Source organism: Lycium barbarum, chromosome 11 (assembly GCF_019175385.1).
Source record: "Lycium barbarum isolate Lr01 chromosome 11, ASM1917538v2, whole genome shotgun sequence".
Lineage (NCBI taxonomy): Eukaryota > Viridiplantae > Streptophyta > Magnoliopsida > Solanales > Solanaceae > Lycium > Lycium barbarum.
In genome coordinates, this window is record NC_083347.1 from 8,413,008 (window position 1) to 8,436,883 (window position 23,876).

General features: G+C 36.3%; 1 pseudogene; it reads right to left on the reverse strand.

Moving 5' to 3' along the window:
- Positions 1-20,598: 20,598 nt before the first annotated feature.
- On the reverse strand, positions 20,599-23,822 carry LOC132619397 (potassium transporter 5-like; annotated as a pseudogene).
- Between the last annotated feature and the right edge of the window lie 54 nt (positions 23,823-23,876).

Consider the following 23,876-nt stretch of genomic DNA (forward strand, 5'->3'; position numbering starts at 1 on the left):
AAGTAGGAATTTTCACTTTCTACACTAAGCCAAACACTTGATAATATTTTGGTTTTTTTTGGAGAAAGTTATAGCTAATGCAAAAATGTAAACTAACCTAGAAAGCAAGTAAAATGATCAATGGCCACAAGCATGGATACAAGGGAAACTATTCTTTAGTAACGATCCAATGTATTTCATGATTTACAAACAATGGTGAGTTTATATTACTTAGCCTCGGATAATGACTCTAAATTAGCTTCTTCCGAAGACTAACTAGACTACCTAATTGAATATCCCTAAAGCAATTAGGAGCATTAAGAACACCCGAATATGGCTACAAGTGATATCACCTATCCCTAGGTCGATTTTCATTAGATGAGGGTTAACGTCCCAAATTCTTGTTAATTAATCTTTCCCAATCCCGAGTTTACCTCTTCCAAGTTTAAATCGAAATAAATGGGCAAGTCTTAGGGTTAGCTACTCCCTTAAAAAACATTCAAAATGAGATTAATTAAAGAAACAATAACTCACTTCATTATGAATAAAATCATTCAACACATAAGCAAAACAAGAGATTCAATCCAAACTTAAACAATATATACTTCCATAAACAAGGTTCAAGTATTGAAATGAAATACTACACACATAAATATTCAATACAAAACAAGAAATTGAAGAAAGGATTAAGAATATCTCATTAAAGTGCTTCCAATCTTCTCCTCCAATGTGTTGGTGTGAAACCCTAGCCTCCAAGAACTTGTGTTGAGCTGCCAAAGATTGCTATGTTTTCTCCCAAGTTATCATCTTATAGTAACCTAATTCTTTCAAGTTGAAAGAATGACAAATACCCACTGAATTTCGGAATTGCAGATCTGGCCCGTTTTTTGCAAAACTGTCCCATTTGGCCTCTTTTTGACTTAATTTTCACTTGGTTTCTTCCGGTCACTTTTAAATCAAATAAAACCTGTAAAATAAATGTAAAGGATATTAAATGGACAATTTTATCAAGCAAATATAGCAAAAATATAAGATTAAAGAAGAGATAAATTGGTAAAATACCAACTTATCAAACCCCCAAACTTAAACTATTGCTTGCCTCAAGCAATTCAAAACATAAAATCTCTTTCTAAGGAATTGACTCAATAGTGCATCAACATCATACCAAGTTAAGAAGTCTACTTTAAGCACAAAAACATGACTTTGATTGGTACCAACAATTAATTCAAAACATATGAATCACCACTTTCTTCTTAAAAACTTCATTTTCTTTTCAAGTGCTCAAACACCAAGTTAATCAAAGTAGCAATCAAGTCATGACAATAAAGTTTCAAAATTTGCCTCCTTATCACAAAACAACTTTCTTTTGTTCATTCCTCTCAATTGAAAAATGGAACAATTTCACAACTTAAATTCTCATGTGCCCTCACACTCAAGAGAGAATCCCACACTTAGAAAATGTAATTCAAAACACAAATGGGATATTAAATAGAAAGAATTAACTCTCTTCTCTCACAAAGATGTTCAATTGCACAAGTAGTACCATAAGCTTGCCCTTCATGTATTTCTCCACTAATATAGACACACTTGGTTCAAAATCAATTAGGACTTAAAGGGTTGTAATGTAGGCTTTTGGTTAAGGTAGGAATATAATTTGGAAATAGTGACTCAAAAACCTCCCTAAGCACTACAATTTTCAACAATCAAAGCACACTTCCTTTGAAATTTTTCCACCCCTTTCTTCATTTTTCATTTCACCACTTAGTCTTCCCATTATTCACACACTAGTTTTTTTTTTTCATTGCACCGTAACACCGTCGACGGACCGTCGATCGTGTTACGGGCCGTATCTCCAACCGTAACTCAAGTTATTCATTTATAGCACAGGAACCGTAACTCATTCGACAGACCGTCACACGTGTTACGGTCCGTAACACATCACCGTAACACCACCCAAATTTCCAGAAAGTTTACATGGAAATCAATGGTGTTACGATGGGTGTTACGGTCCGTAACACACGTTACGGTCCGTAACACCTCACCGTAACGTCATCCAAATTTCCAGAAAGTTTACTTGGAAATTTAATGATGTTACGATGGGTGTTACGGTCCGTAACACACGTTACGGTCCGTAACACTGAACGACGGCAACCATTTAACAGTTCAATTTTTTTTTTAAGTAACTCCCACATAACAACTTTTTCCAATCATCACCCCCAAACTTAGGCTTTTCGCTTATGTTTGCACTTTCAACGCACTTAAGGAGGTAGGGTACCAAAAGATGGATCAACGAAGGACAAAAGGTTAAAGCTTGTAATATGGTTGCCAAAGAAAAGGTTAAAGGCTCAAAAGGGGTAGATTAGGGAAAATATGCAAGGGTAAGATATTTAAGGCACAAAAGCGGTTCAAGGAAGGCCTAACATCATTTTTCAAACCAAGTGTAGTCTAGGATTTCGCCTTGAAACTCATTCCGGGCAAGTTCTAGACCACAAATAATGCAAAAGAACTCACAAATAAACCTCATCACACATGGCACATGAAAACTCAAGTAGAATATGTATCCAAGAACCAATTGAAACAAATGAACTCAAAAAGTCACTCATAGCCTAAAGAGACTAATTAGTGAAAGTAAAAGCCAAAAATTAAATCTAAAAGTCACAACAAGAAACCTTACTTCAATCATTTTTCTTTTTCAAAAATCAAGAGTTCATATGTTAAGGTTTAAATAAATTGGTACCAAGCAAGCCAAAAATTAGCCAAGGGGTAAAAAATCACATCCCAACACCATTTTTACTCCTAAACTACCTAACTAAGAACGGAAATAAAATAACAAAAGTGACTAATCCACAACATGTAAAAAGAACGAAATTTTTAAAAATTTGAGCAAGTTCCATTTGTAACGTTTATCCACAGCCACACCAACAGTCACAAAATAAGCCCGACAAGGGCACACAATCAAGCATAACCAAAATATAACGTGCTACCACATGCCACCCCCAACTAAAAACATTGCAGTGTCCTCACTGCACAAGCAAAAACTGGACAGTTTTGCAGAAGCAAAAACTGGACTGTTTTTCAGAACTGGACAGTTTTTTCAGAACTGGACAGTTTCGGCAATTTTCAGCAGCTACTGGTTTGGGGCTGTCCGAAAACTCGACCTGCTCAAAACAACTCCAAAAATTCTGAAACTTTGCAGATTAGTCAAAAACCATAAACAAAAATATTCTAAAAAATCAAATTTCAAAAATAATTTAAAATTTTTAAAACGATGGGTTGCCTCCCACCAAGCGCTTAAGTTAACGTCGCGGCACGACGGTTACCTTTTACCACTTTTCCCTCCATTTGGAAGATATGAATTTGCGCCCCAACTTTGAATCAAGATTCCGGTGATGCTCATGAGGCGGTGGTAGGAAAGCAAAGAGGCCAACTCTCGGATGTCGCATTTTGCACTTTTTGGCCTTTGAGTGAGGAATGCCATTTTGTCTTCTTGGCATAGAAAACTTCAAAATAAAAACGCTTTCTTCTTCATATCCAAAATTCTCCATTGGCTTGTTTGGTTCAACTTCCATATCATCAACCAAGCACAATGTTGAAAAATGGTTCGAATGTGGTCCAACGCGCTCAAATTTCAAATTTGCATGAATTTTGACATCCTTACCCATAAATGAACTAGAGTCTTCAAAAATGATTTCATGAACTTTTTATGCAACTCTAGTATCATTTCTTCAATCTCGGCATCATTCACTATTTTTGGATTTGTTGGTTGGTAATTTATCATTAGCTCTTGAAAATCAATAGTGACCACTTGTTCATTGGAAACCAACTTAAAACTACTATCCATGGCCTTTTGATATTGAGCGTCACATGCCTCAATCTTTGCATTCAATTCGGCCTCCAATTTTTGGATAACAATTTCAAGTAACTCCACTTCTTGACTTTGCTCAACATGCATTTTTAGAAATTCTTCTATCATCCGTGAAAATCCATCACGGTGATCCTCATAGAGTTCAAGTTGTTGAGCTTGATTCATTAGCCAATCTTGGCTCATAATATCCACTTTGTCAAATTTTTCTTCATGGTGAGAATCGTCCAAAGCTTGTAAAAATTCTAGCATGGTGAAATCCATGTTTTGGATAGTTTCATCATCTCCACATTGAACTGCTTCCCACCATTTGGCCACAATCTTCCCATATTTTTCATTTCTCGCCATAATGCCATTCAACATTTCCTCAATTTTCTCATTCCGAGTATTGTAGATTTCTTCTTTATGGATTGACTCATTTTCTTCAAGTTGAACCACTTCTTCAATTTCACAACTCTTGTTGTGGTCACAAGAATTTTCGGGTTCATCTTGTAATTTTGAAATCTTTTCTTCCACTACTTCACTTTGAGGAATAGGCACATCCATGGAAATTGAAAATTTTTCATCTTCAAGTGATTTGTTCATTTCCAAAATGGATTGCCCGACGAGTTCTTGTTCCTCCTCCCTTTCTCGGTCAAAGTATGCTTGGAGCAATTCCATGACACCTTCATATCCGGCACTTTGTTCTTCACTTGCTATGTTATTGTCCCTATCAAACTCAAAAACACAACTAGCATTTTTGTTAGAACAACTTGGGGGAGGGGAAACAAAATAATTGGGACAATCACCCCAATGTCCACCTTGACCATCACATATATTACAAATACTCTCATCATAGGATTGAGACGGTGCACACATCTCTCTCCCGGGAGCATTTTCACAATCTTGCCAAAAGTGAGGTCCTCTACAATATGGACATGAGTCATCAAAATATTGACAACTACCATCCAACCAATTTTCATTATATGATGCCATTTTTTTTTTTAGCAAAAGCAAAAACTGGACAGTTTTTTTTTCAGAAACTGGACAGTTTTGCAGAAGCAAAATCTGGACAGTTTTTTTAGAAACTGGACAGTTTTGCAGAAGCAAAAACAGGACAGTTTTTTTCAGAACTGGACAGTTTCTGCAGAAGCAAAAACTGGACAGTTTTGCAGTTTTGGAAAAACTGATCAGTTTTTTTATTTTTTATTTATAATGTAAAGCAAAGAAAGTTTGGACCAAAGCAAGTTAGCTTAAATCCCAAACTAACCCAAATACGCCAAATTGTTCCCCGGCAACGGCGCCATTTTTGATAACGTCCAAATTCACCCTATTAATTAGAATGAGCACGATCGTATGCAAATATAATTTACCCAACTATGAATCGAGGTCGAATCCCACAGAGAACAATATGTAGGCGATTAGGAAAAGTAGGAATTTTCACTTTCTACACTAAGCCAAACACTTGATAATATTTTGGTTTTTTTTTGAGAAAGTTATAACTAATGCAAAAATGTAAACTAACCTAGAAAGCAAGTAAAATGATCAATGGCCACAAGCATGGATACAAGGGAAACTATTCTTTAGTAACGATCCAATGTATTTCATGATTTACAAACAATGGTGAGTTTATATTACGTAGCCTCGGATAATGACTCTAAATTAGCTTCTTCCGAAGACTAACTAGACTACCTAATTGAATATCCCTAAAGCAATTAGGAGCATTAAGAACACCCGAATATGGCTACAAGTGATATCACCTATCCCTAGGTCGATTTTCATTAGATGAGGGTTAACGTTCCAAATTCTTGTTAATTAATCTTTCCCAATCCCGAGTTTACCTCTTCCAAGTTTAAATCGAAATAAATGGGCAAGTCTTAGGGTTAGCTACTCCCTTAAAAAACATTCAAAATGAGATTAATTAAAGAAACAATAACTCACTTCATTATGAATAAAATCATTCAACACATAAGCAAAACAAGAGATTCAATCCAAACTTAAACAATATATACTTCCATAAACAAGGTTCAAGTATTGAAATGAAATACTACACACATAAATATTCAATACAAAACAAGAAATTGAAGAAAGGATTAAGAATATCTCATTAAAGTGCTTCCAATCTTCTCCTCCAATGTGTTGGTGTGAAACCCTAGCCTCCAAGAACTTGTGTTGAGCTGCCAAAGATTGCTATGTTTTCTCCCAAGTTATCATCTTATAGTAACCTAATTCTTTCAAGTTGAAAGAATGACAAATACCCACTGAATTTCGGAATTGCAGATCTGGCCCGTTTTTTGCAAAACTGTCCCATTTGGCCTCTTTTTGACTTAATTTTCACTTGGTTTCTTCCGATCACTTTTAAATCAAATAAAACCTGTAAAATAGATGTAAAGGATATTAAATGCACAATTTTATCAAGCAATATAGCAAAAATATAAGATTAAAGAAGAGATAAATTGGTAAAATACCAACTTATCAGCATCCCTACCAAATAGCTGGGAGCCAATGAGAGCAGCGGTTAGTAATTCTGTCGGCAGTAAAAAAAACTAAAGTTCAACGATGTTAGGGATCGTATCCTTGCTGAGGAGGTACGCATGACAGATTCTGGAGAGGCATCGACGAGTTCTGCTTTTAATGTTGAAAACAGAAGCAGAAATTATGACATAAACTATAACCGAAATAGGGGCAAATCGATGTCAAGGAATGGCAGGGGTCAATCTAGGCCAGGACGAACACTTGAGTGTTGGAACTGTGGAAAACCAGGTCACCTGAAGAAGAATTGCAGGGCGCCAAAGAAGGAGGACAACAAAGGGGCTGGAATCAACTCTGCTACAGAAAGCAGTGGCGATGCGTTGTTTCTATCGGTTGACAGCCCGATAGACTCTTGGGTGCTTGACTCAGGAGCGTCCTTTCATACCACCCCACATCATGATATAATGACAAACTACGTGGCTGGAAATCTCGGCAAAATTTATTTAGCCGATGGAGAGCCGCTAGACGTTGTTGGCACGGGAGACATTAATTTGAAGATGACAAATGGATCCTCGTGGAAGATTACAAAAGTTAGACATGTTCCAAAGCTAATACGAAACCTGATCTCAGTAGGTCAGCTTGATGATGAGGGATATGATCTCAACTTTGGTAATGGGTCTTGGAAGGTGGCGAAAGGTGCTATGGTAGTTGGCCGAGGAAAAAGATTGGCACTCTCTACATGACGACTAGCTGTCGTGATACTGTTGCTGTGGTTGACAACACAAAGAAGACAGATTTGTGGCATTGTCGGTTGGGGCATATCAGCCAGAAGGGGATGAAGCTGTTGGTCACAAATGGCTTAATTTTGGAGTTGAAGACGATGGACCTTCATACGTGTGAGAGTTGCATTCTCGAAAAACAAAAGTGAGTAAGCTTCTCAAATGCAGGCAAGGAGTTGAAGGTCGAGAAGCTGGAATTGGTGCACACAGACGTGTGGGGACCTACCACTGTCCCCTCTCTTGGAGGATCACACTACTACGTGACCTTCATTGATGATTCAACCAGGTGTCACACCCCTTTTTTAACCCGGGTTAAAATTAGAAGTACGACATATTGGAGATTCCTGTTTTGTTTGTTTTTAAGGAGTCGCCACCTAATTATTTAGGGTGAATTAGGACACCTAAAGTTTATTAAAGTTATTTTCTAAAGTGAACTCTGTTTAAGGTCTGTGAAACTTAAGATTCTAGGTAAGGGTTCAAATTAATCTAAAGGGAAGGTATTAGGCATCCTTTAAGACCCATTAACAATGGTTAACCGACCGGACTTTAAATTTAATTAGGCTAAGTGCAAATGTGCTAAAGAGTTGTTAAAATATATAAATGTCTACTGATTATATTCCGATCATTTATTTTTTAAAACGAGACGTTGAAACCACTACGCAATGATTAACGTAAAACTTGTGATGTTGTATTCACTTCTAAAAATATTGCCAACTGAGCAATGAGCATAAGTGCAGCGGACCGCTTGCAATAAAAAAGCTAAGTATTTTGAAAAAAACCTCTAAAAATAGGACTAGTCACTTGAATAAGCATGAATAACGTAGAACTTTGTTTAGGAAAGAAAGATGATATCATACATAAGCAAATCTCCCTTCATTTTTTAAAATGACGTGATGTAACAATGGGTAAAAAAAATCATTTTTTTTTTCAAATTTTAAGTTGAAGCTTACTTAGAATAAAATCCATCTTTTTACTTTGTATTTACTTAATGACGGCTAATATTATGATTAAAACATTTCGGTTATTGCTTTCTGAACTAATCATTTGAGACTAATTCTTATAGGGTCAAGCTCTAAGTAAAATAATCTCATCACAATGCCTAACATCATGGTCAAACAATCATCCAAATAGACAAAGAAAAACCACACCAACAATGCATAAGAAGAAGGATATTGAAAGCTATTAATGGGACGTCTACTGTTTTGTTGTGCCCCTCTCGTTCGTTCTCGGTTTGGATGTGTGATTCGAGAGGGTGAGATATATGAGTGAAGTAGCGGATACGCGCTCAGGTCCTGCGGTGTCGTTGAGTCCCAAAGTAGAACTCTTCGGCTCCGACGTTCATGCAAAGAATGAAAAAAAGAAAATAAGAAAACCATTAGAAGGAAATCTGCTTGTCAAAATTCATAAAGAAACAAATAAAAGTGAACAAGACCACAATGTTATTCTAGTTTCATTAGTCTTTAGGATGTACCACTATTCATGTTGACAACAACATTACGTGAGTAGCACTAAGCAGAGAGGGTTGTTATTGTCAAGCAACAGTTGAAGTGAAATCCATAGTGAGGCTAACACAATATTCTGATTCTTTAATGACCAAATAGTGAAACAGACAAATTTTCCATCAATTCCAAACAGACCACCTTTTGTTATCTGCTAAGCTTCTTGATTAATCATCTATTGTTATTGGACTAAACCCACTGAGAAACATCTACCTTATATACTATTGAAACAAAAAGAAAATTATTAACCAAGTTTAATAAAACTTAATGCAGCAACACGCTTCTCGCAAGGGAAGAATAATATGCTTTACCTAGACTGTCCTAGAAGGATAATATCATTCTAACTTATAAATTTTGCAATGACCCTAATTGAAACAACTTGCCTGTTCATAACAATTCTATTGCATAACCGCAGTTGGACCAGTGCAGTCCCCTTAACACACATGAAACAACTATATGCTTAGTCTGTGGTGCAGTAAAAGAAACTCAAGCGACATTATTTACACAAATAAATTGCATAAATTAAACTTGTCACTTTTAATCCTTTAAAACACAATTTCTTTCTTGTTTTATAAGATGATCCTCAGATGAGGGTGATCTCTACAGGTCTGAGACAAAAGGATCAAAGCACAGTTATAAACGACTGAACAAGCTACTTCTCAAATTTTAAACTCATCTACTAAATGAGAAACCAATTTAGTAAAGTAAAGACATGTTCTAAATTTCTGAACTTGACAAGACAGTTTTGCTAACTCTGAGCTTGTTCCTCTAGTTGAACTAACACTAAATAAACCAATTTCATATTCATCATTAAGTTACAGATGATTGCATTAAACAGGAATCAATTCTCAAGTGTGGACTCAATCATAGTTTTAAGAATAAAGAGTTCAAAGGGGATGCAATTGAAATGTAACCTACTGTGATCCAAACAGGAGACTGCTACATTTATTTGGGATGAAATACAGTAAAGGGAGAGTTATTGACATTGTCGAATACCTGGTTTATGGATGCTACTCAAAGAATCATAAGTTGCTAACATATGTATTTGGCATTTAAGAACAGCAAGGAAACTAGGGACAAACATATACATCAACTATATATTTTTTTAAAAAAAACTATAACGACAAGTTCTTGAAAATGAACTAAGCGTTATGATTTTACAACAGAAGCGGGAAAGATAAACAAAAGGGAAGGACTAGAAGGCTGTTGTTATTTTTACACACTGATATCGTAGACATCCTCATATATTATAGATAAAACATGGTATTGATCCTTGTTGGACTTTAAACAGAGGAGATTCAAACAATACGCATAATCAACTCGAACAAAGACGCGCTGGGCTAACTAACACATATTCATGCTTACAGGATGAAATGATCATATAAGACCCAGTAGTTTGAGCCAATCTAAATATGCCGAACATGTTCAACTATCAAATAAGGTAGAAAACATTATCCATCCGGCAATAATCAACATGCTTAGTAACCAACTACTCTAGCACATACAATCCTATTAAGGCAAATTAACTATATGATACAGTTCCGATATCTCGGCAAACTGGACTAACGAAACATACTTCGCAAAATACTTAATCACCATGCTAAATCATAATCGCTCTAAATTAAACTAACTTAGCTACATAAGTCTGTATATAACAAAATTAAAGGCAGAGAGAGAAGGAGTATTTCTGACCTGTTTTGGGTACAGTGAACAGGGCGCCGAGGTCGTCGAATCTACTCTCTCGTTATGAATAGACCCAAGTACGACGAGCGATTCGAACCTCAGATTGAAACGAACCAACAAGTCAAAATCCCAATAGAAACAGAAATAGTACACTCTTTCTTTAGAAAATAAGTTGGTTACTTCAAAATGGTCTTCAGATTCTAGCAATGACTACCAAAAGACCTCTGAATTTTCATGCTCTTGAATTCGAAACGATGACGCTGAATCCCCTTCCTCAAAATCTGATAAATCCCCCAAAATACCGAAAATCCCCTCAAATCCTCATAATCCCTTTTTTAAAACGATGTTCAGTCCCAAATCTTATAATTTTAACAGAAGGTTTTTTTCTTCCTGATTTTAAAATAAAAACAAGACTAAAGTAGAAACGAAGCTTAAGACTTGAGGACAGGAAAACTTGTGTATCCTCCCAAAACCTGAGAAAATCCCCCGAAATTTTTATATGCTTGACTTCGAAAAAATAAAAGAGCGAACAGAAATAAGGTTTGGAATTTTCAAAACTCCTCTCAAGGAAACCGTCCCATTTTTTTCTTCAAAAAACACTGAATCCCCCCAAATTTATAGGGCTTTTTGTTTGTATTAAAGTAAGGATAGGAGCGTATGAGAGAGACGGGAGCGGGGGACAGGCGTGAGTGGGGAGGCGGAGAAGAAGGAGGAAAAGGGGGAGAGAGAGGAGCGGCGGAGAGAGGCGGGAAAGGAGGAGAAGAAGAGAAAGAGGAAGAAAGGGGTGCGGCGTGGGTATGGAGGAAAATGAAAAGAGGGAAAGGGTTTCCCTTATTTTGGGCGAAAATGGGCTGGACCCAGTCCATTTGTGGACTGGGTCAAATTTTGGACTGAGTATTGAAAGAATGGACTAGAATTAAAACATGGACTGGTCTAAAAAAATTGAGATAGAAAATATGGTCTAGTCCAAAAATATTAGGAGTTAATCGGACTTTGATTTGGGGTCCGGTAAGTCAAAATACGGACCGAGTGCAAGAAATAGTTCGGCTTTTAAATTTGGATAAGAGACCCATTCCGATTAACGATGTACTAAGGGTGCCAGAATATCACCTAATACGGAAATATGTAATTATAAAAGATCCGGATAATAAAATTATATGATGTTGCAATGACCGTGCAATAAACATTTAATAACAAACAAACGCTGTCATTTAAATGTGTGAAATAAATGCGATGTGTATGCGGAAGCTGGTAGAAACGTTGAGAAATGCAAGTTTCAACAATACTAAATAATAGCAACAAATAAATAGCGGTAATAATACTGCTAATAATGATAACAATAATGATAATGCTGATGATAATGGTGATAAAAAATAATAATAGATATAATAATAATAGTGGCTAACAAATATGGATAACTAATAACAAAATCACAATAAGAATAATTAATAATAATAATAAAGATGATAATAATTAACAATAATAATAATAAATAACAATTATTGATAATAACAAAATGATAATAAATTAATAACAATAATACTGGTAATAATAAAATAATAATGATAATAATAATAAAAAATAACAAATGATGATAATAATAATAATAAATAACAATTATTGATAAAACAATGATAATAATTAATAATAAAATAACGATGATAATGATGATAAATAATTGATAACAAAAATAACGCTGATAATAATGACTAGTAATTAATAATAATAATAATAATAATAATAATAATAATAATAATAATAATAATAATAATGGAAATAACAAGAATGATAATAATAAATGACAATTAGTAATAAATGATAATTTAAGAATAATAATAATAATAACAATAATAATAATAATGATAATAATAAACTGCAGAAGAATAAAAGACTAATAATTATAGTAAAACTTAAATGCATATTTTTTAATTTCTCGAAATACCAGAAGTATAAATAGGTACTTCGGAGGAGATGCGGGACAAAATTAGGTGTCAACAGTATATAGAAAGTAAGGATTTACAAAGTGTTGTCTTGTAATTAATTTAACGATTCCCAACCCGAAAGTGAAATGACGATGAACATTTAAAATTTGTGATAAATTAATACTTGTAATGTTAAAAATAAAAGTAGCGAATATAAATAGCAGTGAAAATAAAGTATCTAGCTCGTCAATAAATTTAGACGTCTGAATGAAGAGAATTAAATAAAGGAGGGACAAAATTGGGTGTCAACAGATGCCCCTCTTCGACCGGAGGTGATGTAAGAATCTTCGGGCGAAGAAGTTGACGTAGTAGCCAATTTTGTTTGGACCGACGAGTATGAGTTTGTAAGAAAGTATGATTTAGGAAAATTGATGGAAAATATTATGAGGGCCGAAGGAATTATGGAAAATTATGGCCGAATCTCAGTTTCGAGTTGCCTATATATCTCGGGCTGCACGAGAATCAGGCCATGTGTAGTTCGAAAGTTTTTTGTGGATTCACAATGTTGCAGAGGTTGTAGACAGGTGACGAGAACGTTCAAGAATGGAACACATGCTTATAGCCTCCTAATTATAAATGTGGCGCGCAACACACCTTTGAGTAGGATTCTAATGGGCACGATGTAAATTCTTCAAAGATGCCCCAGTGTCGAGTTATGGAGACACTGGGTGTAGAAAGGAATATGAGGTTGTGAGAAGAGTAGATTTAGTAGAGTTTTAGCGGAGGATGTGAAAGAGAATTTTAACCTACGTATCACGTGTTTGTGGACATAGGCGGAATTGAGTTCGAGAGTAGATTCGTGACCTTTGCTTGTGAGTTTGGTATTCCTCTTTAGCAAATTTGCCCCAGTTCACTGCGTAAGATAAAGTTCCACGTTGTGTTGCGTCTCTGCGGGTTGTACTTTCTGCCAAAACTGAAATTCATGTCAAAATTAGTAATAAAGTTGAAATTATAAAGAGTGTAAAATGATAGTAAATATGAGTGTGGGAATGAAAATGTAGCCGTGTGGCTAATGTTGTCTCTGGTTGTCTTCAGGGACTTGAATGAATGCGTGACGCGTATGCTGAGGATGTGATAATATCTCTAGTTGCATTTGAAAACGATAGTGATAAGGTCTCCGGCTGTCTTCCGGGACTCGATGATAAATGATATCTGCGAATTTTAAGGTAAATTCATTAAAGTGATAAGGTAGATGATGAAATAAAGGAATGAAGTAAGGAGTAAAATAAGTGTATAGCCGTTCGGCTTATGCAGGTGAGGCCGTGTAGCCATGCGATGTCTCCGGTTGTCTTCGGGGACTTGATGATATGTCTCCGGTTGTCTTCGGGGACTTGATGCTACGTCTCCGGTTGTTTTCGGGGACTTGATGCTACGTCTCCGGTTGTTTTCGGGGACTTGATGCTATGATGTAGCCGTTTGGCTTATGCGGGTGAGGCTGTGTAGCCATGTGATGTCTCCGGTTGTCTTCGGGACTCAATGATATGCCAGGAAGGTGTGGGTTTACTTTATGAAAAATAAATCCGATGTGTTTAATGTATTCAAAAGATGGAAAGCCATGGTTGAGAATGAAACAAACCTCAAGTTGAAATGTTTGAGGTCCGACAACGGCGGAGAATACATTGATGGTGATTTCAAACGGTACGATGCCGATAATGGGATCAAGATGATGAAGACTAATCCTGGAATACCGCAACAAAATGGAATAGCCGAAAGAATGAACCGAACATTGAATGAGTGTGCTCGGAGTATGAGAATACACTCTGGACTACCTAAGACATTCTGGGCAGATGCAGTCAATACCGCGACCTTCTTAATTAACTGAGGACTGTCAGTTCCCTTGGATTTCAGAATTCCAGAAGAAGTCTGGAGTGGCAAGAAGGTAAATCTTTCATTTCTGAAAGTGTTCAGCTGCTTATCATATGTTCATAATGATGATACGGCTAGAAGCAAGCTTGATACAAAATCAAAGAAGCGTTACTTTATTGGCTATGGTGACACCGAGCTTGGTTACCGATTTTGGGATGAACAAAATCGGAAGATCATCCGAAGCAGGAATGTTGTCTTCAACGAAGAGGTACTGTACAAAGACAAGTTGCAAAAAAATTCAGAATGTCAGGACTAGGAATCGGAAATAGTCGATATGAGGGACTTCCCGACACCTGAGCCGCAGCCAGGTACAACCGAGGTAGAGGAACAAACAATCCGAGAAGATGCTGATGAAAGTGCCGATTCTGAAACAAATAAGCAGACGCCAATCACAGAACTGCGTAGATCATCCAGGATCAGGAAGCCGATTCACAGGTACTCTTTATCCCTCAACTACATTCTACTCACTGATAGAGGGGAGTCGGAATGTTATGAAGAAGCAATGCAAGTCGATGAATCGACCAAGTGGGAGCTGGCAATGAAAGATGAGATGGATTTACTATTGGTAAATCATACATGGGAGTTAGCCGAGTTGCCAAAGGATAAAAGGGAATTGCAAAACAAATGAGTTTATCGGATAAAGGAAGAACCCAATGGAAGCAAGCGTTATAAAGCAAGGCTAGTTGCAAAGGGATTTCAACAGAAAGAAGGCATCAACTATACGGAGATCTTCTCTCCCGTAGTCAAGATGGTGACTATCAGAACTGTTCTTGGACTGGTAGCAAAGGAAAATCTACATTTGCAACAGATGGACGTGAAAACTGTATTTCTTCACGGTGATCTAGACGAGGAAATCTACATGCGACAGCCGGAGGGATTCAAAGTCAAAGGAAAAGATAATCTGGTTTGCAAACTTCAAAAGAGTCTGTACGGACTAAAACAGGCTCCAAGACAGTGGTATTTAAAGTTTGACAGCTTTATGAAGAAAGCTGATTTTTCAAGGTGCGAGGCAGATCACTGCTGTTACTTCAAGAAATTTGAAGACTCGTACATGATACTGCTACTCTATGTCGACGACGTGCTAATCGTAGGAGCAAACCTATAGGAGATTGATCGGTTAAAAAAAGGGTTATCGGAAGAGTTCGTAATGAAAGATTTAGGAGCTGCAAAGCAAATCCTTGGGATGAGAATCGACCGAAGCAAGGAGGGCATCAAACTCTCACAAGAATAATATGTGAGGAAATTTATCAAAAGGTTCAACATGCATGATGCCAAGCCAGTCAGCACTCCCTTGGCCGGACACTTTCGGTTGTCAAAGGATCAGTCGCCGACAACCGAGGATGAGAAGAAGCAGATGGACAAGATACCTTATGCATCTGCAATCAGCAGTCTTATGTATGCAATGATATGTATAAGGCCAGACATTGCACATGTAGTGGGAGTTGTCAGCCGATTTATGAGCAATCCGGGAAAGCAACACTGGGAGGATGTGAAGTGGATATTCAGATATCTGAAAAACAGCTCGAGTTCAGCTCTGTATTTTCGAAAATAAAAAATAGAATTGCAAGGGTATGCTGATGCTGATAACGGTGGTGATGTTAATAGCAGAAAGAGCACATCCGGGTATGTTTACACCTTCAGAGGTACTGCAATCTCTTGGGTTTCCAAGTTGCAAAAGATAGTAGATCTCTCTAGTTGTGAGGCTGAGTACGTTGCTGTGACGGAGGCCACAAAGGAAATGATGTGGCTACAATCTTTTCTGCGAGAATTGGATCAGGACCACAAGGGAAGTGTGCTATATTGTGATAGCCAAAGTGCCATTCATTTGGCAAAGAACCTGGTCTACCATGCTCGAACGAAGCACATACAACTCTGGTACCATTTCATTAGATTAGCTTTGGAAGATGGAGCGCTAGTGCTTGAGAAGATCGCAGGGAGTCAGAATCCAGCAGACATGCTGACAAAGGCAGTGACGATAGACAAACTAAAGCTATGCTCAGCCTCAGTTGGCCTGCACGAAGTATGAAACTAGAAAAGAGCTGCTGCATCGATCAAAGTGTGAAGACAAATTAAAATTAGTCTTCAAGTGGGAGATTTGTTGGGTCCATCCCCTTATTTTGAGGAAGAAAATACCTCTCTTATTTTAGAGAACAAAACACTTCCCTTGTTTTGAGGAAGAAAACAGTTCCCTTGTTTTGAGGAAGAAAACATCTTCCTTGTCTTTGAAAAATTGTCAAGTGCTTGCTTGAGTCACTAATGACATCAATAGGTTCATCTCATACCTATAAATAGGGAAGCTTTCTCATTTGCTAGACACACCAAAAATTGAAGAAGACAACACATCACAAAGACAGAAAAAATCTAAGAGAAATACTCTTAGTGAAAAGCCTAAGTAAGATAAAGTTTTTTGAGAGAATTTTTAGTAAAAAATTCTTGAGCGAAATTGGGATTGGGGTTGTGAGGTTGAGTGTTGTAAACACTTGTAATATTTCTTCTTTAATAAGATCTGCAGCAGAAACGTGGACGTAGCTCTCACATTGAGGGTCAACCACTATAAATCTGTGTGTGCTATTTATTGTTCGCTTACTCACGGCGTAAGTAGGTTCTGTTTAAGGAGGTTGGTATTTAAGTGGTCCAGCTGTGACCCTCCAATCTTTCCTGGGAACCTGCTTACAAAGGTTGGATTTGGGATTCAAATTCCTAACACATAAAATCTAGTATACATAAAATTGCTATGTATAAGCTGGGTTGCATATGACAAACTATTCACCAAGAAGAGAGTTACCATTCACATGAAAAAGAACATTGCCTAGCAAAGCCATGCATTATGGAAAGCTAAGATGCCAATAAAGAAGAAAGCATGAAATAGTAAAGTGGAACAAACATAAATTATATGAACCAGGTTGATAAGTGCTCCTTCTGTTCAATATTACTTATCCACTATACTAAAAATAAAATAATTGGTCTATTTTCCTCTAAATTTCAAAATCATTTGATATTATTTATATAAGTTATATTTTAAGGTATATGTTGTGCATTATTTTACCTTCTTTAGTTTTATATTAATTATTTTGAAGTTTTCGTGCAAAGTACGTGCATCTTTTTATTTATGCACGTACGTACATAAAGTCTAGTATACATAAAATTGCTGCATATATGCTGAGTATGACACACTATTCACCAAGAAGAGAGTTACCATTCACATGAAAAAGAACATTTCCTAGCAAGGGCATGCATTATGGAAAGCTAAGACGCTGATAAAGAAGAAAACATGAAATAGGAAAGTGGAACAAACATCAAATATGAACCAGGTTGATAAGGAGTCTTTTGTTCACTATTACTTATCCAACGAATAAATAAATAAAATATTTGATCTATTTTTCTCTAAATTTCAAAATCATTTGATATTATTTATATAAGTTATATTTTAAGGTATATGTTCTGCATTATTTTAGCTTCTTTATTTTTATATTAATATTAATTATCTTGAAGTTTTCGTGCAAATTTATTTATGCACGTACATAGAGTACTCATGCTAAGCACGAGCCAATGTTCATATATTTTGGTTGATTTTCTTGGTCCTGGAATTTTCTCCAACTCCCCTACATGATATTTATCATTTATTATACTTCATAATGGTCATGTTCTTGTGTTTCAAGATTGTCCTTTCCGGTTACGACTTACGAGATCGTAATTCATCCTTTACTTCGTTGTTACGTACTTCTCATGGCTTTTACCTTCCAAAAATTCATGGAACGTCTCCGATAGTCCATTACTATGGTGATGTACGTGGCATGCTCATTCTCTGAAAGTGCGGGGTGTAACACCTGTCCCGTCCTTTCTATAGTTTTTATTCCAATAGAGGTCTATAGACCGTCAGGTGATGTAGCCTTGTCGGCTTCTATTCTTTTGTGTACAATATATGTAGCAGCCTAACTATCTTGCACTGTTCTTCTGCATGTTGTGTATATTTGCAAACTGTATAGAGTTTTGATGTTTCCCTTTTATGAGATCAGTTTATGCCATTTATGGGTCCTTGACGTTCAGTATGGTTCAGATACGTATTTAGGGGTGTTTGGTTGCTAAAGGTAAGACGCTCGTCAGGACTCATCGGTTTGGGATCGTGACACTTTTCGTAATAATAGCTTTTTCGTGATATACTCCCCCTATTTTTATAGGGTTATATTTGCTATCTACCTATAAAAACTTTTAGAATTTTATAGGGTTATATTTTCCATTATTCCCTTATTCATTTTTGCTTACTTAATACTTCACATATAATATGTAGACAATTTAAGAAATTTGATTATGTTAGTGTCATGTTTTAATGATGATAGTTTTACTTGTGTAGGTATGGAAATAAAATCAAATAAGGGAAGCAAAGATATTAAGGGAATCATAAAGTCATCTATTATTTATGACAACTGCAATCAAATCTTAACAAGGAAGAATTCAATCAAGCCATAATTGAAGGTGATTGTGGCTAATAAGGGAAGACAAGCTATCAAGGAGAATAGTACAAGATCAAATCATATTTAAGATAACTACAATTATGACGATTTACATCAAGCTTAAAGCTCCCAAATCAAGCGCGAGTCTAGGAGATTTTCCTTCCTTTGAAGGAACATGAATTGCTACTCAAAGCAGATTTAATGGAACAAAGAATCTGCTCCAACAGCTCTAACTTTATTGTTGGAATATAGGATCCTCAATATTCCTATTTCCGAGGATCAAATCTCTTGGGCTGCTTCTCTGATTTCAAGAGCCAAAAACGACATCAAGCTACCAGCTATTTAACGAGATTCTACCAGACGAAGGAAATATATCTTTGTCTCATTCTCTCAAGTTCTCTGCTTTATTTTTCATAAACATTGTATTTCTGAGCGATCTATAGTGTAAACAAAAAGAAAGAAGAGATAAGTATAGTTTGTGAGGCATTGTATCAAAAGATTACGAGTGTTTTGAGTGTAGACATATGAGCTCCATTCAAACAACTATTATATCAAATCTTTCACAAAAAAACTGCACAGAACACTCTTGCAGCCCAAGGGGGCTGGATTAGGATTGACATTGAATCTTAACCGATATTAAATATTTGGTGTCATTTACCTTCTGCATTTTACTTTAGCATTCACTGAGTTTATAGTCAACTACTGGTCTACCTAGTTGACTAGCCAATCGAAAAAGTTACAATTCCATCCTCCCCCTACCCCAACCAACCCTCGCACTTTCAAATTAGCATACAAATACAAATATCTTCACTTTGCCATGGAATGTGCGGATTCACTTGCTAAATATGAACATTATTGGATCTTTATTTGTACGATCTTCTCTTTTCTCACTATCCTTTATAACTTTATTTGTCTATGAAAGTGGGAGAGTTAAGAGGTTAAATATAACTTCGATTCTCATTACAAGAATTAAGGTAGCTTTACTGTTTATAGTTTTCAATCGCTAGAAAGTTGTGCTTTTACATGTTCTATCACAAGACCATGAATATACAAATTAGTACTTACTTCGTTTCAATTTATGTGAACCCATTTGACTGGGCACAGAGTTTAAGAAAGTAGAGAAGACTTTTAAACTGGTGGTGTAAAATTAGTCATATATATATATATATATATCGTGTGACTATAAATCATTGCATAAAAGTAAATTCTTTCCAAATATAAAAAGAGGTCATTTTTTTTACGCAGACTAATAAGGAAATTGGTTCACATAAATTGAAACAGAGGGAGTATATTTTTTCGATTAGATTGCTTGTGTGATTAATGATCAGTTATGTTGCCAAGAAAAAAAAAAAAGCGGCGTTGCTCACCATTTTGTGTCATGAGAAGTCGTATCAAAGATTGTTTTTTTTTAATTAAAGTTTCTTCATTACATAGATTAATTAACAATATGAGTAATTTTCTACTCAACCGCGTTAAGCGCGGACATATTCACTAGTTGCAAAATATGTCCAGTGGATACTTGCAATGCAACTTTTGCATGGATTGGAGGTTGATTATTGGATTATGAATTTGCAGATTCTTGTAGTAATAATTGTACATGCTACTTCAAGAAATTGTGTAATACATATATTCAATGATGCAGGGACTATTGGAGGAACACCAAAGATAAATGATTGTTAAGCTGCTTGCGGAAGAATCACAGCCTGTGAGGAACTCTTTTTCTTCCTACAATGTAATGGGAGAAAGAGAAGTTGAATAAAATGATGGTTATTGCGTGTTTGGTTAACAGAATATCTTTAAACAATTGGGAAGCCACTACAAGAAGTCTAAGCATGGGCCAAGGTTTTGTGATAAATTAGATGCAAGTGCTTTTGATTTTGACGAGGAACACATTTTACTCTCAATGGACCAAAGCTCACACGGAAGTTCACTTAGTAAGGTTGCCAAAATGTTATATCATTGTCAACATGCTGGTCTGAAGTGAGCTTTGCCTCTTCATAGGCTGGGTAAGGGAGGTGATTTGACTGATGACACAGGTCAGGGAAAGATCATGCAGTACAATGGGTTCTTAGCTCAGCTGTTATATTCACAGTTTGATAAAGAGGAGATCGTTTGTTGATCTATGGGATCAAGAAATTAACTGTGGAGGTACTTTATTAGGAAGAAAGGGAATACCTTACAACTATTTCAAAACTTCGGGGTACTAAGCAGCAATATGTTCTCAAGGACAAAGGCTTCCTCTTCACAGCATGCAACACTACAACTGTAAAATCCATATATGATGAATTGATGATCACTGTTACTTTGACATAGATGGGGGGCCAAAGTCTGAAGGGAACCTCATGACATATTGCAGTACACAGATGGCTTAGAGATTATATGAGGTTCCTTCTGCTCACTATATCATCATCAGGGGTATATCATTTCAAAGAACCATCAGGATTTATGTGGTCTATTCAATTTCTGTTGCTCTTGGTTTTTAGGTAACAAAAAAGGGCTAAGATTTTCCAAATTATCAAAGCTCATGTTATTATCACATCTTCCTTTTCAAATGATTGGTGCACAAGTAGTCTAATGTTGATCACAATTTTTTTTGTATTGTGCTGGTTCTGATGAGATGTTAGCATAGATTTAGGCTTCAAATAACGATTTTATCTAGTCTCACATAAACTTGATTTTACAAACTCTAAAGAAAGATTCTTCCCTGTACATCATATGAACTTTAGAGCATGAGCTAAAGTTCATATGTCATTCCTATGTTTAACATGTGCTTGTGAGGGACATCAAACACCTTATTCCTCTGCCTCTTGTTCCTATTTAAAAAGTTATAACAATAATTTATTACAACTTTCTTGACCATACTAGATTCCTCTTTGGCTATCACATCGCGGACCCCTTCAAGATGAACCACCGCGTTTTGCAGGGCTCTATCTAGCACTTCAAGTTCTCTATCTTTTACTGATTCTTCCTCCTGTTGTTCACTTATGAACTCCCTGAGCCTCTCAAGTAGTGAGCTTTCAAATGGCTCTTGGCTGTTGCGAATATCATTATCCGTATGTCACCACACAGTGGAAAACATACAAGTCAGCTGGATGCGCTCGACTGAAAATGAATCTTTTTCCCGTTGGAGATTCACTCATAGGAAGTGACTTGAAGGACACAAACAGAAGTACAGAATGCACGGCAGGCACATTTGTTAGGTAGTGCTTGAAAATAGGTGGAATACCGTGGACAATATCTGAATGGAAGATAGCAAGTCCTGGTAAGCGATGACAATTTACCCGAGTCATTGTTTCTTCCACATTATTGACTGAGATACTCTGGTCTAGCTCAAAGTTGTATATCTTCCTGTACACATAATTCCATATGTACATAATTGACATAAGGAACAAGGCAAAAACAAGCTGCATATATCCCCCTTGATTAAACTTATATAGCACGGAGCTGAAATAGATAAACTCAACCCCACCAATAACCAGACAATAGGCCATCACGATGAGGATGTGAGTTTCCCAGATCAGAACCATAACTAATACAATGAATAGTGATGTCAAGCTCATCACAAGCACAACAGCTATTCCTGTAATTGAAGAACAAGACAATTAATCTAACTTACTCATAAGATTTTTTTTTAAAAAATAGTTACAATGCAAAAAGAGGTTATACCATAAGCGTCCCCAATCCTTTCAGTAGTCCTGAATCCAAGAGTAATGGCGATGCAGGCTAACATAAGAAGATAATTGACTTCCGGGATGTAGACTTGTCCTCGGTGCTTGTTCGATGTATGAACAATTTGAACACGAGGGAAGCATCCCCACGGGAGGGACTGTTGAATTATCGAAAACGTCCCAGAAATCATAGCTTGACTCGCTATTACTGAGGCTAAAACCGCCACCACAAAAGTTGGCCAATATACAACATCTAGGAAAAGAAAGCATTAAATGTTAATAACTTTTGCCACCACAAACCACCACACACAACATCAATAATCTCATTATTTACGGATGGTTACTTATAGGTGATAAGATAATTAATGTATAAATTCATTGGTATTGTCTTGTTATAGAAGTTGAATTCGTATGTCAATTATGTGCTTACGTGGTATGGACTTGAAAAATGCATCAGCGACAAACTGACTATTCTTCCTTAGAAAAGAGGCTTGTCCAGCATACGCTACAATTAGAGCTGGATATGTTACACAACACATGCTTATTTTTATAGATCGAATAGTGAAATGGCCGACATCTGCAAATAGCGCCTCAGTTCCTGCAATTGATCATTAAATATTAAAAGTTGGAGCAAAAGCCAGTACTTTTTTTTTCCTCTCTGCTTTCATTTCCTCTTTAATTAAGAGTAGTAAATTTGAAGGGCTCCTAACAAAGAATGGTTACCTGTTATTGAGAGAACTGTACCGCCAAGAGAAATCCAAGCATTCTTCTTGTTTCTCTTGAAATAGTCTAAGATATATCGGGTTAACGGCTTTCACAACTTTTGCATCGTACTTAACCAAGTTATAGATGCCAATACTACCAATCAGTGAAAACCAAAGACAAATTATTGGCGCAAAGATTATTCCAACTTTGTCTGTTCCTAGTCTTTGCACCATGAAGAGAAGTACTAAAATAGCAATTGCTATCCAAACTACCCCCTCTGCATCTCAAAAAAAGTAAAAATTATTAACAACCAAGTGAGATAATATGCATGTTAATTCACTGATTTTGTATTTTTTAATAGAACAACTTGCAAATTACCTTCTGTCACGGCTGAACTTGCTTTTTTTAGACCTCCCACAGCAGACAATACTGCATGCATCTTTTTCTAGTTTAGATAATAATGAAATTTAATTTAATTTGCTGCAGATCAAATATGGTAAAAGAACCATGCCTGAAATGCAGGGAGTGAGAACACTGTCCGCAATGACCATGGAAGTACCGAGCATCGCGGCAAGGAGAAGAAACAACTTCCAAGTTTTGCTGTTTTCGAGCTTATATTTGAGTCTTAAAGCCAGACGATTGGCATCATTTGGCAACTCCTGGCTGCAAGTCGACAAGTCTCCGTCTTCTGCTCCTTGACTTAGAATTAAGCCCACATTTGCATGTCGACATATCAAAGAATACAACGCAAATGTACCTCCTGTAAAACAAAAAATTATAGTTAGTTTTGATAGAAAAATAATTCAGGTAGTGAAGTGAGCTATTTAGTAATTTGGTTTATCTGCTTCGGTACATAGAACTATAAGTTCAATTACCTTGCACTACAAAGTAACACATATGCAGCTATGAAATTTTAACAACATACTTTAGAACCATGATTAACACCTAACA